The sequence below is a fragment of the Thamnophis elegans genome, chromosome 1 (genome assembly GCF_009769535.1).
Source record: "Thamnophis elegans isolate rThaEle1 chromosome 1, rThaEle1.pri, whole genome shotgun sequence".
NCBI classification, from domain to species: Eukaryota; Metazoa; Chordata; class Lepidosauria; order Squamata; family Colubridae; genus Thamnophis; species Thamnophis elegans.
In genome coordinates, this window is record NC_045541.1 from 147,960,578 (window position 1) to 147,979,294 (window position 18,717).

The 18,717-nt window shown below is 36.3% G+C and overlaps 1 protein-coding gene across 1 annotated transcript in view; it reads left to right on the top strand.

The window, feature by feature from the left end:
• TRAF3 (TNF receptor associated factor 3) overlaps positions 1–18,717 on the top strand; it is an 84,368-nt gene that overhangs the window by 35,288 nt on the left and 30,363 nt on the right. Inside the window, exon 3 of the mRNA XM_032234718.1 lies at positions 10,579–10,694. The gene's annotated coding sequence lies outside the window, so the exon portion shown is untranslated. The remainder of the gene's footprint in view (positions 1–10,578; positions 10,695–18,717) is intronic.

Genomic DNA, 18,717 nt, shown 5'->3' on the forward strand with positions numbered 1-18,717 from the left:
ACTGTATAACATTTCTGACAAGTGGCTGTCCAGTCTCTTCTTGAAATCCTCCAGTGATGAAGCACCCACAATTTCTGAAGGCAAGCTGTTCTATTGATTGAGTGCTCTAACTGTCAGATTCCCCCCCCCCCCCTTATTTCTAGGTTGAAGCTCTCATTGATCAGTTTCCATCCATTGTTCCTTGTCTGGCCTTTGGGTGCTTTGGAAAATAGGTTGTCCCCTTCCTCTCTGTGACAGCCCCCAAATATTGGAATCCTGCTATCATATTATCCCTGGCCCTTTTTTTCACTAGACTAGACCAGTTAGCTATGCTTATTAACTTCCTAGAAGCTAAGAATCTTCTGAAGGACCAGGAGAATCCACTTCTACTGTTGATGAAAAAACTCTTGTGTAAGTTTAAAGATTAAAAAAAACTTTATTTTTGGGAAACAGTAAAATAGGGACTGTAATGTGGATTTTGGAAAGTTACGTGGCTATGTGGACTTGAAAGAATATTCCCTGTGGGATGTTTAAACATTTGTAAAAAAAATTATGAAGATTTTGGAATTAATTGTAAAAAATCCTCATGTGCGAAAGTTTTCTTGATTGGAAAATAAACGGATGATAAGAGGGGACCTGAAAGTTTACTAAAGGGAACCAGAAAAAACAAATGATTACAACTAAGGGAGAGATCCATTAATGTAATGGGGCAATACTATTTTAACTATAGAAAAAATCAAGGCTGTTTAAGAACAATGTAAGGGTGTTTTGGAGCAAAGAACAACATATTTCATTGGATAAAACTGAGTGAGACCGATTTAAATGTGGATTTGGGGTTTTAGAAAATGCTGGATTATAAAAGTGATATGGAAAAAGATGCTGTGGACCTGAAAATGGACTTAAAATGGCAAAGAAAGAATGATGTGGAAAAGGATGCCATGGATGAAGCTGAACAATTAAAGGGGTCATACAAATAATAAATCAGAAGTGTGACTTGGAAAGCTAAAAAAGGAATGTGAACTCTCTGAGGAGACAAAAGAGGAACTACTGAAGTTATTTCTGAGACAGAATGACAAGAAATTTGTGGGATATTATTTGATGGAATTAAAGATCAAGCTTCAAGCTTTTAAAAATAAACAGCTCTACAGAGTGAGTTTAGAGTTAAAATATATATGTTCTGTTTCTAATAGCTATTAATGGGATTTATTTTTGACCAGGATTGAATGATAAGGCTTTAAAGATCTGTTCACAAATGGGGAGAGATTTCTTATAGAAACTTTGGGAATACAAAATGGATTTACTTGATGAAGGTTAATGATTGCTTAACAATTGGTATGAGATGTTTGTGATGATCTGTTGTGTTAGGTTTTTGCCAAACATGGCATTGTCCCTTATGGCCAAACATCTTCACTTTCGTCTCGTCTGTCCAAAAGACAGTGTTCCAGAAGTTCAGATGCAATTTTGCAATCCTAAACTCTACTGCCATATTCTTTTTAGAGACAAGATGCTTTCTATTAGCAACCTTTCCTAACAAACCATAATTGATCAGTCTTTCTCTAATTGTAGTGTCACCAACTTTAACATTTAACATGCTATCTGAGGCCTATAAGAGTCTGAGAGGTAACTCTTGGATTATTATTATTATTTTTGCAATTTCTCTGAGCATTGCACAAAGTGAATTTGCTGGGACATCCCCTCCTGGGAAGGTTGGCAACTGTCTTGAATGTTTTCCACTTTAGATTAATCTTCTTCACTATAGAATAATGGAGTTCAAATTGTTTGGAAATGGCCTTATAACTCTTCCCAGATTGATGGGCAGCAACAATTGCTTCTCTAAGACCTATTTACTCTTTGGCATTGTGTTAACATATACCTGAATGCTGGAGACCAGCAAAGTCCTAAAGCTTTGGCTTTTGTAGAGGTAGTCACATTTGCTGATGATCAATTTATCAAGGGCACTTGATTAGTAGCACCTGGCTGCCACTTAGCATCTTCATACCTATGGAAGCATAGGTATTAGTTTTTCACACATGGCTTCTCCATTTTGGCTTTCTTTTTGTAATAAATGATGACATGATGTAATATGCCATATGCTGTTGTTCATTTGAGTATTTACTTACTTTTAAGAACTGCCAAGGGCCTGGTGATTTTATTACGTCCTGATACATAAAACCCTACAACTCAAAGAGGGTGTACTTTCTTTTTCATATGTTTGTATAAGCCTATCTTCAGCTTAACATTTATTTCAGGGGAAATATATTTTAATGGTACTGTTTAGCCAGTGCACATATAACATCTCTGTGTGAAGTTTGACTCCTGAGGACCATTTAGAGAAGTCCAAGGCCACTTCTATTTTTTTGTTACCTGAAAATAGAACCCCGGTACTTCATTCTTATATCTATTTTGTTGATACAAGTTTTAAACTTTTAGATCAGGGGCATCAAACTCACGTCGTGATGGCAGCATCACGTGATGCATTGGGGCTCCCCCCGCTTGCTAAACTGGACATGGTCGTGGCCAGCTCGTGACACATCTAGCCCATGGGCCAGGAGTTTGACAGCCCTGATTTAGATTATTTGAAGAACCTGAGCATCCTGATGACCACTTACTAAATTAGATGTTGTGAGACAGTGAGTGTATAATCTATTTCTATGGCCTCATCTCTGATGGAATTATTTGCAAAACACAAAGTGGTAGATACCTTTTACTCTAGTGAGTGAAACCACTAGATTAGAAACTTCTTCTTAGGACTATCCTGAATATATTTAACACATTTGCTTCAATGTAACACTCTGATTTGTAGCTCTGCCATTAAAAAGGAGAGTTTTAAGTGATGTTTATTATTTTGTTCATGCATCTTATGGGGAGTTGTATGTTTTCTTTAAATTAATATTAAAATTAATTTTATGTACCTAAAATGTATTTTAATATATTTCATTCTCATCTTTTTCTGGCTTCAAAAATCAATTGGCAACTAGTATTATTATGCTTTTTGGATTTGAGGATGGTATAGGGATTTTATAAATAAAATAAGTTGACTCCATGATACATTTAGATATTTCTTGAAATTTTTTTATAAAGTAGGACAGGCATCCCCCACTTGCTTATGTTGATGCAAAGAGCTCTTATTAGTTTAATGGATTTCATTTTATTTCTTTTACCTGTCATTTCCATTTACTCAGTATTAACAATAAATAGCTGTTTTAAAAATAGAGTATGTATCAAGGGAAACATGTTGGAAAAAAGGCAAGCCTTCCTGAATTTATGAAACCTATCTTTGGATCCTAGTTCAATTATGGATTAGTTCCTTTTATTTATTTATGTTAAACATGCTTTAGAATATTTTATTTATTAGAACATCAAATTATTGCTCCTGAATCTCCTCAGAACTTGACACTATTTGAGAAGGATTCAGTTGAATGCAAAGTAAATTGGAAATATTATTTCCCATGACTTGAGAATTATATTTCTGTTAATAGAATCCAAAATTGCAATTGCCTTTTTTTTTTGCAACCATGTTACACCGATGACTAATACCAAGTTTGTAATTGGATTTTCACAAGTACTTTTGATGGAACATGATGAAACAGGCTGGTCCAGAATGGCAAAGAAGTGAGACAAAACTATATAGTCTGTCCTTATGTATTCAACCTACATGCTGAATACATACCGAGGAAAGTCTGGATTGCTTAATGTACATGGTTTTTAAATTGGAGGAAGATATATAAATAACCTTTGATATTCTGATGACATTTCTCTGAGGGCCAAAAATGCAAGTTGTCTACAAGTTCCAGTAAGAAAAAACAAGGAGAGCGTTGGGTCTAAGATTAAGACCAAAATAATGACAAGTTAAACAACCAGCTTTTAGGATTGTAAATGAAAATACTGAAGAGGAGGTAGCTTCTACTTTTTTTAGGGTTGGCTATTTAACAGTAAAGGGTCCAAGAGTCAATAAATATGCCTCAGATTAGGACATGGTAGAATAGTATTGAAGGCCTTAGAAAATATAACGGGGGAGTGTATATACCCATATGTATCAAAATTGTGCTGGCAGTGATTTTCCCTTTGACAATAGTTGGATTTTAAAGAATAGGATAGAAAGAGTGTTGACACTTTTCAATGTTGGTGATGGAGAAGGCTTTTTGAGAATATAAATAGCCAAGAAAAAAACTAAAAACAAATGGAATACAGAGCAAAACAATCTATAGAGTTCTCACTCGAACTACAAATCATCAGACTCAAATTTAGGACACATGAAAATCTTGTTTCTTTGAGAAATCTGTAAAGCTAGAGAAGGTAATAGGTAGGAAGAGAAAAGGGCAGCTAGCAACGTGATGGATGGACTCAATATAGTGGGACTCAATATAGTGGTGATGGGTGTATTGGTGAAAGACTTGAAGTATGAGACTGGGGGCAGAAGTTCCTGGAGAAAGTCTCTGCTAAGAGATCACACTGATTGGATGGCACATAATTAAATTATCAACATCTTCAAAGGAATACAATTCATAAGGGAAGAAGAAAACAACATGCTGCCCTACTCACAAGAGAATCTGTGTAAGAACATAGATGAGCACAAACAAATTGTAGTAATCCCTGGACATCACAAAAAGGAATCAGATGCTTTATACAACATCTTCCAACAAAATGTATACTCACACAACTTTATCAAAAAGTGCTTGATCACTCAACCTACCACAATACAACTAACACAAGCTGAGAAAAGGATAACACTTCCATACACACAAACCAACTAAAGTTCTCCAAAATAAGCCAAGGATGTAGCAGCCTCAGAAGAAAAAAACTGGAATCATCTACAACATACAGTGTATGGATTGTAATATCCACTATGTAGGACAAACAGGCAGAAGACTAGCAGAATGATTCCATGAACACCAATTGGCAGTTAAAAGACGATGAAAACTTCTTATTTCACAACGCATGAACAGACTTAACTATAGTTTCAACTAGGAATTACGAGCATCCTAGACCAAGCCAAATTCAAAAATGCTAGAGAATTCCTGGAATCCTGGCACCCAGACAAATCAGCAATCAACAGGCACAAACAACAACTACATACTATCCAAAAGAGACAATAGAAAGGAAACAAAAAGACCAAAACACCTTACCAGCTATCATTAATCAGAGAAGCAGTTATTAACACCAAGATTAATACAAGACCAACAATCAAGAAATGAACACTACCCCAATTAAGGAACTGCTAACTCAGACTTACAAGCTAAGAATAAACAACAGCCTAATCAAGAAACTACTACTATCAACATTGATAGGGCAAGTCCTTAATATATAAATAAATAGCAAACCCCACTCTCCTCTAACCCTAAAATATCTAGTTTGGTAATGAAACATCTGTAAGAAAACAACCAAGCTGAGAGAGCACTAAGGACCTCACACAATTAATTTCACAAATACTGTTGCCAAGCTAGATATTTTTCTTACATCTAAGCACTTTCTATTATATTTCTTTCTATTTTTAAGTGAAGAACTTTGCATTTATTTTTTTATCAATTTCATTCTGTTATTTTTAGACCTTTTCTCTAACATATCAAGTAATCATGGATAAAATCTATGTGCTTTTTAAGAGATCACACTGACATAATGACTGCTAATACATATAAAAATAAATATGAATCTTATACCATCTAAAGATTGATAAATACTTTACTCTTAACCTACTGGGCCAGATTTATAATTAGCTTGTTGACCAGGGAAGTCTCAAAATGGGCAGTCCACCTTTTGGAGATCAACCACTTTTTATAGGTAATTATAGTAAAATTTATGGCCTGACTGAGAGCTGCTTTTGATGAATAGGCTAGACAAGGAATAACTTAATGTAAGATTGAACAACAGTGACAAGGTAAACACAAAATATAACTGGAATTCAACTGGATTGAGGAAGTGTATACATTTGATAAATAAATACATAAATAAACAAATAAGTGACAAACAACTTGTAGACCAGGATGTGAGATAGAATCAGATGACATAGATTGACCAGTTTAAAGGAGCCTACTTAATAAACTATAGGATGATTTAATTGGACAGGACACTGCAGATTCTTTAGAAGCATTCCTTCAGTGCTTCAATAACTGGACACACTGAATGGAAAATTTAAATATTCTCTGATTTTCCCCTCCATTTCTCTCCATCTGCTTATGAAACATCAGTACATGCCTAATCCATGCAGCAAAGTGCCCAGCAGAATCAGGTTGGCGGTAGAAAAGTCATGCCAACACATGCACAGCTTTTCTGTTATAGTGTTTGTTATAGTATTATGGGACTTTGGAGCATTTTGTACTATTGGTAACTTTTCCTGCTCTGAATCAGCTGTGAAATCCTGTACATAGGCATTGTGAGGGCATTCGGCCATCTTCTGGCCTAGATGCTGTAAGCTTGGCTCTATGGTGAAGGAACATGGCCTCTACTCCAGAAGTTTGGAAGGAGGAACATCTGACAGTTAAAGAATACTGAAACTCACCCTGTACAAAATCAACACTTAGGCATAGAAAAGTAAAGAGATTCACTGTAGAAACAGTGCATTGACTATCTGAGGGGTAGGGGAGGATGGAAGCACCAGGCTTCTGCAGGAAAGAGGGAAGGAGTGTTTTGAAAAAGAAGTAGGGCGAGAACACATTTGCATAAGATCACCAGCAAATACCAGATGTACTGTACACAGCAGTCAATGGAATTCTTTTGTAATAATTGAATTAACTGTGCTATTCATTAGAGCTTTTCCATTCTTGGAAATCTTGTTTCTGTAGTTTCTTATCTAACTGCCCCTGAGAAGTCTGATAATTTTTTTTTAAAAAAAACAGTTCTTATCCTTTCTCGAGTTCTTTTTCTGATTAGCTTCTCTTGCCATAGGAGGCTATTTGTGATTGTTATTTATAATTAAGGTTTCTAGCTTTCTGATTAATAATTAGAAAGAACATGGCTCATAAAGTTCATGGCCTTCGTTGTCTATATAGAAATGCTTGGAATATGGGGAATAAACAAGGTGAATTTGATTTTTAAGAAAGAAAATATTAATCCTCAATTTAATAATGGTGAAAATAAATGTATAAACTCAAAAAATTATAAGCAGTACAAGGCAGTCTTAGTGTGTTTATATCTTCATATCCTAACATATACATACATACATACATACATACATACATACATATATATTTAAAGTCACAACCCCTGGTATGCCCAAATATGGGAGGAAGATCACACTTCCATTCTCTGTCCTTCGGCTCGTCACAAGAGACCATCCAGACTTGTTATAACAAATGTAACAAAAAGGCAACAGTAAAAAAATATTGGGTTTCTGTCTGGATGGTCTCTTGTGACGAGCCGAAGGACAGAGAATGGAAGTGTGATCTTCCTCCCATATTTGGGCATACCAGGGGTTGTGACTTTAAATATATACCTTTCACCCTGGCCTGGCTGATGAGTCGAGCTCAATGGTTAACACATCCAAACACAAGTCCGGCGACTTCAGCTAGTCCAGAATGCGGCCACGCGAGTGATCGTGGGCGCACCACGGTTCGCCCACATAACACCGATCCTCCGTGAGCTGCGCTGGCTACCTGTTGATCTCCGGGTGCGCTTCAAGGTGCTACTCACCATTCATAAAGCCCTCCATGGTAGTGGATCTGACTATTTGAGAGACCGCCTTCTGCCAATTACCTCCCTTCGTCCCATCAGATCGCACAGAGACCTCCTCCGAATTCCATCCGCCAGTCAGTGCCGACTGGTGACTACGCGGAGGAGAGCCTTCTCAGTTGCAGCTCCGACGCTTTGGAACGATCTCCGCGTGGAGATTCGCACCCTCACCACCGTCCAGACCTTCCGCACAGCTCTCAAGATCTGGCTATCCCGTCAGGCCTGGGGATAAGACCTTAACCTCGCCCCACCCGAATGTTGAATGAATGTTGTGTTTTACTGGTTTATTTTTTTTTATTCACACGTTTTCTTTTTTCTCTTGTGTTTTTTCTTGCACCCCCTTCCTATGTATTGTAAGCCGCCCTGAGTCCCCTCAGGGAAAAGGGCGGCCTATAAATGTCATTAAAATGAAATGAAATGAAATGACATCTGCCTAAGAGGCAATAGAGCACAGGTTCGATTCCCAGCAAGGGTATGGCTAGCTGATGAGAGCTAAATAGCTTGAAATAGATCTATACTAGTCTCCCTTTATTTATCAGCACAAATATAACACACACACATATATATATCTGCTCACAAGTCTAAGAAAATGAACCTGGGAATACTGTACAACAGTGGTTCTCAACCTTCCCAATTCAGTGACCCTTCAGTTCCTCATGTTGTGGTGACCCCCAACCATAAAATTGGTGTCTCGATTCCTAAGACCATCAAAAATATGTGTTTTCCGATGGACTTAGGCGACCCACAGTGGTCCTGACCCACAGGTTGAGAACCACTGCTGCAGAGTGTCTGGCTTAAAATAAATGCAGAAACAAATAAAAATACAAGTAATCCATAGTTAATGGCCACTCACTGACTTTGCAATGACATGGAACAACTAGTACTTAATACTGGTCCTCAGAGTTATGGCCATCTGACCATCCCAATGTCATGTGATTGCTGGTGGTTCGCTTGGCAACCGGGAGTGCCAGAATTGTATTTGCTATATGACACAGTCATGTTATGTCACACTTTACAACTACATCACTTATCAGTGACAATTTTTATTGTTATTGCTTCTGTTGTTTTAATTGTGAGCGTCCCAGAGTCACATTTGTGAAATAGGTGGCTACCCAATGTGATAAATGAATAAAAAATAAAAAAGACTTGGTAGAAAAGTACCAGATGTTTTAGGGAAAAGTGATCATGTACTACTGACTTTCTTGATTTTAAAAGAAAAGTATAATCAAAAATATACCTTGGATTTAAAAACAAATAAATAATAAGTAGGCAGAAAACCTCATGAACCTCAGTTTTCAGATTCTTGAACTAACTTCCTAGATTTTTAAATAGAGGATTTTGCAAAAGTAATTGTCCCCGTGTGCTTGAGCAAGAAGGGATATTAACTAATAGATACGATAAATCTTGGAAATTCCATTGAACTTTTGATCCTTGCATATGGCAAACTACATTGAGATGATCGGTTCTGCTCTGCACATATTTATTTCATTTTTCATGTTAGTGAGTCATCATCTACCTTGTGTCCTTGTGCTTACAATGCAACCCTAGGCACTGAAACAGACTTTGTCTTCAAGGAAAGTTGCAAAAGCTCTTTATTGCATAATATAGGATGGAAATAGTGAATTAAAATAAATAGTTGAGCATAGAAGTGAGCTGCTACCAACACAGCAACTCCTAGTGGGGAAATATAAAGTGCAGATTTTATTCAAGTTTCTTAAGCAATAAGAAACAACAAAACATGTTTTATGAAATTATGATGTAGCAAAAGCTGTATTAGAGATTGCTGTCCTATAGGTTTATTTTCTAAGAGCACTTCCATATTTTTCACTGTTTATAGCTAAATACTTTGTTTTCAGATGTTGCAGTTGCAGATTTCATAAAATCAGTTGGATGAGCTTTTTCATGGAAATTATTTCTGTAAATCAATAGATTTATTATCCAGTTCCTGAATATGATAAATAATTTCTCTAATACTATGATATGCTGACATAGTATTTTTTTTGTTTAATCAAAATTATTCTTTTTTTCTGAAATGTAACTTCGCTTTACATTTAAAATTGCTCACTTTTTATTGCCCAATATTAGAGAATAATTATGTAACTAACAGCAATTCTATTTCATTGTAGAAAAACTGAAATTATTTATTTATAAAATTTATTGGCCACCCATCTTACCAGAGGGTAATTGTCTCCTAGCAAAATGTAGCTCTGAACTACAAAAATTAATTTCTTATTGTAAATAACCAGTAAAGTTACCAAGATTAGGGTGTTCTGTTTATTTTGCAGGCCTTCTTATTTTTTCAAATTAAAGGGAGTGGGATGGAAATGTTTATGTTTGACCAGAAATATTTGCTGACCTGTGACTGTGGGGAGATTTAAGTCTGAGATTAAAAACTCATTAAACAGTCTTATCGTAAAATATATCTGCGGTTGATAGTAATTAATTACCTAGAATCAACTGCTATTGTTTAAAAGCATATATTTGATCCTACCTTTTTCTCTATTTTTTTCTATCCTTGCATTCAAATCAATTCAAATAAATATAATTATAAATTTACATGGTAGCAAATTTACATTCATCTTATAAAAGATTTTTGGTTTGTTTGTTTGTTTGTTTTCTGTGCTTGCATGGGGAAAAATACCACTAGTTTGGAAGAATAATAATTGAAATGTACATGTAACATGACAAATACTGAAAGCCAAATAAAAATGAAAACAGGATAAGGTTGGAAAATAAGTTTTAAAAGATCTCTGCTGGATAAGCAATATGGAAAAGAAATCTTAGAGGAGTAAAAGAGATACACTTAAAATTTGTGGCAAGGATGACACGAGGACAGTCTGATTATGTATTCACCACATATATTTTAATTCTATATGATTCTGTATACGTTTATATTTTGGATGTGGGCTTAAATATGTTCATCTGTATCTTTAGGTTAAAAGAGTCCACATTTGATGACATCAACTTGGAGTAGCCTGAGTGTTCACTTTTCTTTGACGTTTTCCTCTAATCAAATTTAGATGTTCTTATCCTTTTCATCTTTCATACAGGTAAGCTATTTTATTCTAGGAAAGAAATATTATTAACGTTTAAGAACAGAACTGATGGTATGAGGGCCAGCATATTGTATGGTTAAGACTTGGACTCTAAGGAGGTGTGTTCTTGTTCTCCATGAAGGTAAGCTGTGTCACCTTGGGCAGTCAGTGAAATATAGGGCCAAGTAATGATAGATCAGATTAATAAAACAAGATTAACTGATGATGAATTTGGTTCAGCCTCTACAAAGAGTTGCAATGGAAAAGCCATCTTCCTCAGGTAGCAATGGAGGTATGGCAGAGGTGAACTGTGCTGGCAGTATGTCCAGCTTAAAAGGTCCGGAGAAGAGTGCAGCTTGCCTTCATTAACCTCTGATTTAGAAGACCAAATTGGGAGATTGGACCCCAGTTCCAAAACTGGAGAGGCCAGTGAGACAGATAGCAGCAGAATCAGAGTCTTAGACTCTGATAAGGAGATTAACTTGCAGAAACCAGTGAAAGCAAAAGAGAATAAATACCAGTCTTATCAGGTATTTTGTAGCTAGAGTGGGGTTTCACATAGGAAGTAAGGCAATATCACATGTCCAATGTACAAATTGGAAAGTACTGAAAGTACTAAAATTGTGGCAGGGAGGCACTGCTGTCTGATAGATACTGAAAATGTACAGATAACGGGGAGTTCCTAGGACTTATTGAAGGGTAGAGGCTAATAGGACTAATTACAAGTTAAGCAGAAGATGAAATGAGTTAGGGTTGATGTATTATATGCCAATCTAAACCCATAGAAATATCCTGCAATGATGTTGATGAGATTGATAGATGGCCAGTGCAGGTTTAGCTAAGGGAAATGTATATTTTTATGTTTAGGGGTGATTTGATTGGGGTTCAACTAGACAGATGTAGATATAGCAGGAGGTGCTAGGGATTGTTATAAGGTTTTTGGAGCGATAAGGCAACCCATAGAGAAAAGGTGGTTTTCTTTCCTCCTAGTGCAGTAGAGAAATTAATTATTCTGTTAAAAATAAAGGTATGCTTTATAAATAGAATTGTGGGCCTTTTAAAAACTTATTCTTCAGACTCTGTTACTTTTGGGCTTCTTATTTTTAAGATATTTTTATTTTCATATTATTTCTAAAAGTATACTTTTCTATCTAATTATATTATAATTATATTTTTCAATCATTTTATTTTCACTTTTCCAACTTTTATTATTATTTTTCTCCAAAATTCCACACCTTGTTTTATATGCTTCCTATTATATATTTGTAATAATTTAATTAATATTAAAGAATTGAATTGAATCGAACCTTCTTCACATTGAGCATAACTTAATTTACTGTACTAATATACATCCAAGTTACAAATTTAGAAAAAAATAATTTTCTCCTCATAGCTTAACCTTTATTTCTATGCAGTGTAGAAATCATCTTTTTAATTCTAGCTCAGCAAAAAATCCATTAGGAATTACCAGAAATATCAAATAAATTTTATTTCTAAAAGTATACTTTTCTATCTAATTATATTATAATTATATTTTTCAATCATTTTATTTTCACTTTTCCAACTTTTATTATTATTTTTCTCCAAAATTCCACACCTTGTTTTATATGCTTCCTATTATATATTTGTAATAATTTAATTAATATTAAAGAATTGAATTGAATCGAACCTTCTTCACATTGAGCATAACTTAATTTACTGTACTAATATACATCCAAGTTACAAATTTAGAAAAAAATAATTTTCTCCTCATAGCTTAACCTTTATTTCTATGCAGTGTAGAAATCATCTTTTTAATTCTAGCTCAGCAAAAAATCCATTAGGAATTACCAGAAATATCAAATAAATAATCTATTCATGATCAAATAGTCCAACTTTATATTCCTTCTTTTTGATCTGCACAATCTTGATCTTTAAAGCATTCCTAGGGCATGACAGGAGTTGACCATTTATCACTGTTTGTGTAGAAGAATAGGCAGAGCAGAGTTAAGCTTGTCATCAGTTTAGAATTCCTATGTGGCCAAAAATGATCTAAGTCCAACCACTTCTGAATTCCGTTGACATTTATCTGGAGCCAATTTAGTGTTGAACTTTAGTTGACTAGATTCTTGGATATCGGCTTGAAAAAAAATCTCCTATGCTGAAGTTTAACAGATGGTCTTGATTCTTTGTGCCTGTCACTTTGGCATTTAAAAGGAGTCTTCAACGCTTTCACCAACCTCTGTAAATATCATAAAGAGACATCACCTAGAATTTCTTGTTGCAGCAGTTTCATGTCCATTTATTTTTCTTGATTTGTCTTTTGTATTTCCATTTTGGTAATCTCAATTTTGTTGTCTTCCATGCTTTCAAACTCTAAAATGTCTATGTCAGATAAACATTTTTTCATCATATTTTAAAAGTCTATGCATTGAAATCTCTCATTCTTTCTGAGATATTAATATTTCAATCCATGTTTCAAAATACTTTTTTTAGATAAGAAAAAGATAACTAGCTTAGGCATTTGAACTCTTTTTTTTCTGCCTTGTCCTTTAGTTCCCTCTAGTGTCCATTTCCAATCTTCATCAAATCTCCGTTCCTAGCATGGTTCCTTTCAGTCATTTCCCATGAGGCTATATTATTTAATTATAATATAATCTCATGGGAAATGACTGAAAGGAAATAGTTAATTTTTAAAATAACTATTATTTAATTAAATGTATGTTTTTCAAATAAACATATTTATAATTGAATAAAAAACAATGCCTAGTTTTTCAATCAATTTTTTTTTTTAAAAAAAAATAAGCTCTTTTTATAAAAAGCTTTTTGCCAATTCCTTAAAATTTTTGAAGAATGTAAAACTCACCAGATGTCTAATTAAGCTCACTGTTTTGAAGGTCTCTAATATTCCTAAAGTGGTAGAATTGAATATTTTAAAATGTGATTAGAAAATGAATTCAACAGCTTTGTGTCCTTCTCTGCTGCTATTGAGAGCAAATATATTATCTTCCTCCATTCCTGGGGCTTGAACTTGCATGAGGAGGTTCCCTGGAGGAGCTGCCATTCGTAGCACTCATTGGCAGTCTTCTTCCCAGAGAGATTCAGAGGACTGGCCTACTTGCTGGTCTGCCTGTCTTTTCAGCTTGCTTGCCAAGATATCTTTAGTCAGCCCCTATTCACACTGCGAGCTACTCATTACTGTATTTTTTATTATAATCTTTTTTATTAAATGTTAATTCTTTCTAAAGGTCTGTCAATTCTAGACCTTTACTGACCTTTCTCCTTGCTGTTTGCCATCTCTCTTGTGCATGTGTGGCTGTCCATCAATGTAGATCTTGATTGCCTCTAGTACTGCTGTAGCCTTAACTTATTTTCTATCTGCACTGACCTTCTCTAATATAAGCTGCTATTATGTCAGGACCACTTGGCTCTAGTGCTGGCCCTCATCACCTTATCCCTGGCTTTCCAGTACTGATGGTCTGGCACTAGCTCTTTTTGATTGATACTCCCTGGCATTTGATACTTCTAGCCTACTCTGGTATGAACCTCTCTGATCAGTGGTTTATCCTGTTACTCCCATTCATTCCTCTTCTCTGGTTTGACTTTCTCAGGCAATTTGTGTGCCTAATATGCTTCAATTCGACTCTCTCTGTCACCTGGTACTGTTGTTTTTGTTGCTCTGTGCTGCTTCCAGCCTCATCTACAGCTTCTGCCTGGCTTGGAATAAGTGAAAATGCTGGGGGCTGTAAAGCTAACTTTTTCTGGCCTCAACCCTTCTCAGAGTTCAGCCTAGTACTCCAGTGCTTTCCAGTTCCTTGTGACTGGAAAAACCCCTTTCCAAGGGACTTGCCCTCTCAGACTTTCCCTGGCACCACTTCCTTTTTTTTTTTTTTTGGTTCTCTTTAACACTTGAACTCCTTTTTCTCTCTCTCCTTTCTGGTGCTGCACTGCAGAGCCAAGCTTTCCTGTGCCTGCTCCAACTTCATCATTGTTTAAACAACGGGCTCCTCAAAATGGTAGTGGTTCAGTCCTTTTAAACCATTGGAGCAAAGTACAGCTATCCTTACCACTGCTGGTGTCCTCTCACAGAGAGGTTGTTGCAGAAAAAAGAATATATTACTTCAAAGCCAGCTGTTCATCCCTCAATTCTTAGATTCCAGAGTTCCGGCTGCTGCTAGTAAACACCAGATCTTTATGAAATAAGACTATACTATATATGATGGACAGAAGCACAGATGTGGTGGAACTGAGATCTTGTTGGGCAGCTATGGGAACATTTGCTCTCCTAGGTTTCAGGTCTTGCTCAGTTATGATGGAAGATCAAGGAGGTGGTGCAAGCATGGTTGTGCCTATGTCTTTTGCAATGAGTTCAATTTCTCCGATGCATCTATATAGGGAAAGCATTTAGACTTTGGCATAGAATGATGGCAACTCTTCCAGATTGTTTTTTTTTTCTGAATGTAACTCTTTGCCTTTTGTAAATAAATATTTTTTTTAAAAAAACCCAAACAATGAAGTAAAAATATCAATATTCTATCATTTCCTCCATAATATCTAGTATTTCAATTCCAGTTTCCAAATGTGCTAATAAAAGGATCCTTTTGAGACTATACTGCAATTCTGCTTTTATGTTTACTATGCCCTGCCCCAAAGAATCTGGAATACTTCACATGTGCTATGAATGTGCATTTCTCTGTGTGTTCCTGTGGTTTCCTGTGCTAATGCACCTTAAATGGTAAATTATTCCCCACTAGTCTTTTGAATTTGGTGTATATAGAGTTAGTAACTTTGTAAAGCTCATTTCATCTATGAAAACGAATCTTTAGGAACATCCTGTGATGACTAAACCAACTGTTGATTCCCCAACACCTCTTAGGACTCAGCAAAGATTGGATAGAAAATTCTATATCTTTTCCACTTCATTATTTAAAATGTAAAGCAAGTTTGAAAGACTACTATTGGGCTTGGAAAAAATGAAAGAGGTTGATTAAGCTGCTCTTTCTGCTGTTCAGTGCTTTCTAAAATATAAATTATGCAAAGGAGAAAAATGCTGACATTGACTCTTCCTGAGCATAGACTTACTCAAAGGACTTCAGTTCACTATAAGAGTTTTCTGTGACTGTCAATCAAAAATATTAGTTCATTAGTCCTGCAGGTCCTAATTGAAAACAACATAGGAAGCTATTAATCATAAAATTACACACAACTATTCACAGGGAAAAACACAGTGACTCATCTTATTTCTCTTCTAGACTTCATATATTCATATTCATAAACTTTAGAGCATTGGGATTCATCAGGCACTACTTTTCCAGAATTGGTTTCTTATCTAGACTGAAAATCTAGGGAGTCGTATTTAAGAATCCTCCCATCTCATGAGTTTCTGGAATTGGGGGTGAAACAACAGGCATTTTCCTACACCCATTCTCCATGGTCACTCCCACTCCCATATCCTGGAGACATGGTGGGCCCCTTCCTTCCTCAAATTCTTAAGTATTTTATTTCACTATGTCTTTGATTCTGATTGAGTTTAGTTCATCATTATACTTATATTTTTTTAATGTTGTATTTTACTTTTGCTTTTCTTTTCTTTTCTTTTTTTATTTCTGCTTTTTGTAACATGGCCCAGATCTGCATGGATTAGAATAATCAACAGATACTGAATCTATGACCAAACATACAGACTTTTTAAAGTGTCATGTCGCAGATTACAGTGAATGATTCAAAAGTCACTGAATCTTAGAATGTTTGTTTCACATGCAGGAAAAAATAAACTGGAAGAATTGAATGTAGGCTAGAACATTAAAGCTTAAGAATATATTTTAGTTCTGATTTACTGATCAATAGTAATCAAACGAATGTCATAATGAGCAATTTTAAGGATGTGATTACCATACCATTGTTCCTCTGTTTCCATGTTGTAACCAAGTTTTAACCTTTTGCTACTCTTATTATGTATTACAAGTTAAATCCAAGACTTTTGATAACAATGATAACTTTTAATCCGGTTCATTTCAAATACATATAAATTATAAATACTTCCTGTTAGAATATAAAATTGTGCCAATATGTGCATTTGTACAACTGTTTTTAGTAAATGGTACACCATTTACTGCTCATAAAAGCACCTTCAAAAACAAGGAAGAGAAAGAACGGTTTTACCAACAAGGTGTCAAGAATTAATGATGAGAATATACTGAAGAGCTTTATGTCTGCAACAAAAAGACCCAACATCCCAAGAATGATGAAGAAAGGGAAGCAGAAATGGGACCAGCTGTTCTGTCCCAAGCCTCCACAATATATACAGACTTGGCTGTCTGCCACAACTAAGGAGGGGGATAAGCAACCCCTTGGCTAGGGGCCCAGAAAACTATCTCTATGAAACAAGGCTTGAACTCATGAAATTCTTCCAATATTTCCCCTCTCATCGCCCCACCTATAAGCTCTCCAGGAGGGGCCAATCAGTAGCCACCTGTTCCTTCTGTGACCCTTTTTCCAAAGCTGCTCCCTCCTCCTCACAGCGCTACGCCAGGGACAGCCTCCCTCTGTTCTTCCTCACTGCTCCCTGACTCAGACGCCACCTGGTGGCCAACAGACCTCTCTAGTCCCTACTCTGACTCCGAACACCCCCCCCCCCCAGCCTCCAGGGCAGTCCCATAGTGTTCATTGCTGTCAGATTCCACCAACAGCTCAGCCGGCCACTGTTGGGCCACAACACCAGCTATCCTTTAGGAAGAAGTCATGTGGGCAATAAGCCAGTTGCCAAACAAGAAGGCCCAAAATATTGAACCATCCCTGAGGTCTGCATTATCCACATCCATCATAGCTTTATGCCAGAAAATCTGTGAAATGAACTCAAGGCCACAGGATTGGAAATGATCAGTATTGATTGATTAACCAAAACCAGTGATTCTTAAGGATTATTCTCATTTCCACACAATTGCCCTTATCAGATATACTAGCCAGATTCACCTTAAGATCATACAACAATATCCCACACCGTATTTTTCGGAGTATAAGACACTCTGAAGTATAAGATGCATCTAGATTTTGGGGGAGGAAAACAAGGGAAAATATCTGCCTCTGCCTCCCAGCAATTTGCCTCCTTGCAACAAACAGTACAGATGATATACACTGTAGTGTTATATTTCAGACTATACTTGTACAGATGTTGTTAAAATTGATGTGCTTTCTGGAAGTATAATTATTCTCTGCTATTTAAAAGAATAGCACTTTTTAAAACAATAGCCCTGAGCCTCTTCAGATCAAGCATTTATTTTAAAAAGCTGCTTCATTTTGTTAAGTTGTGTAGAATAATATTAAAGCAGTGTTTAAAAAATAAGTCTAATATAATTTGAACATTCTATAGGCATTTATAGGTGTTGACTTACCTCCTTCCAGCAAACAGCCTGATTAGTACAAGAAAAAAAAAAGCTGCCTCCTAGCAATTTGTCTGGTGGATCAAACAGCAAGTTTCACTTTCAATTTCTCCCTATCATTAGCTGTTAGAGGCTGCAGAGATTGCTATAGCTTATTGAAGCCTCCACAAGCCCCTGTTTTCTGCAATAGCAATAGCAGTTAGACTTATATATCGCTTCATAGGGCTTTCAGCCCTCTCTAAGCGGTTTACAGAGTCAGCATATCGCCCCCACAGTCTGGGTCCTCATTTCACCCACCTCGGAAGGATGGAAGGCTGAGTCAACCTTGAGCCGGTGAGATTAGAACCGCTGAACTGCAGATAACAGTCAGCTGAAGTGGCCTGCAGTACTGCACCCTAACCACTGCGCCACCTTGGCTCTGCAAAGAGGTAAATTGCTGGGAGGCAGAAGACAAGAGTTGGAGCAGATGGGTGGGTGGGGCTACATTCAGTGTATAAGACACACCCAAATTTTCACCCTCTTGGGGGAGAAAAAGGTGCATCTTACACTCTGAAAAATACGGTAGTATCTGAGCATCAAGACTGGACTACTGCAATGCGCTCTACATGGGGCAGCCCTTGAAGAGTATTCAGAGACTTCAGCTCATCCAGAATGCAGCCGCGCGAGCGATTGTGGGTGCA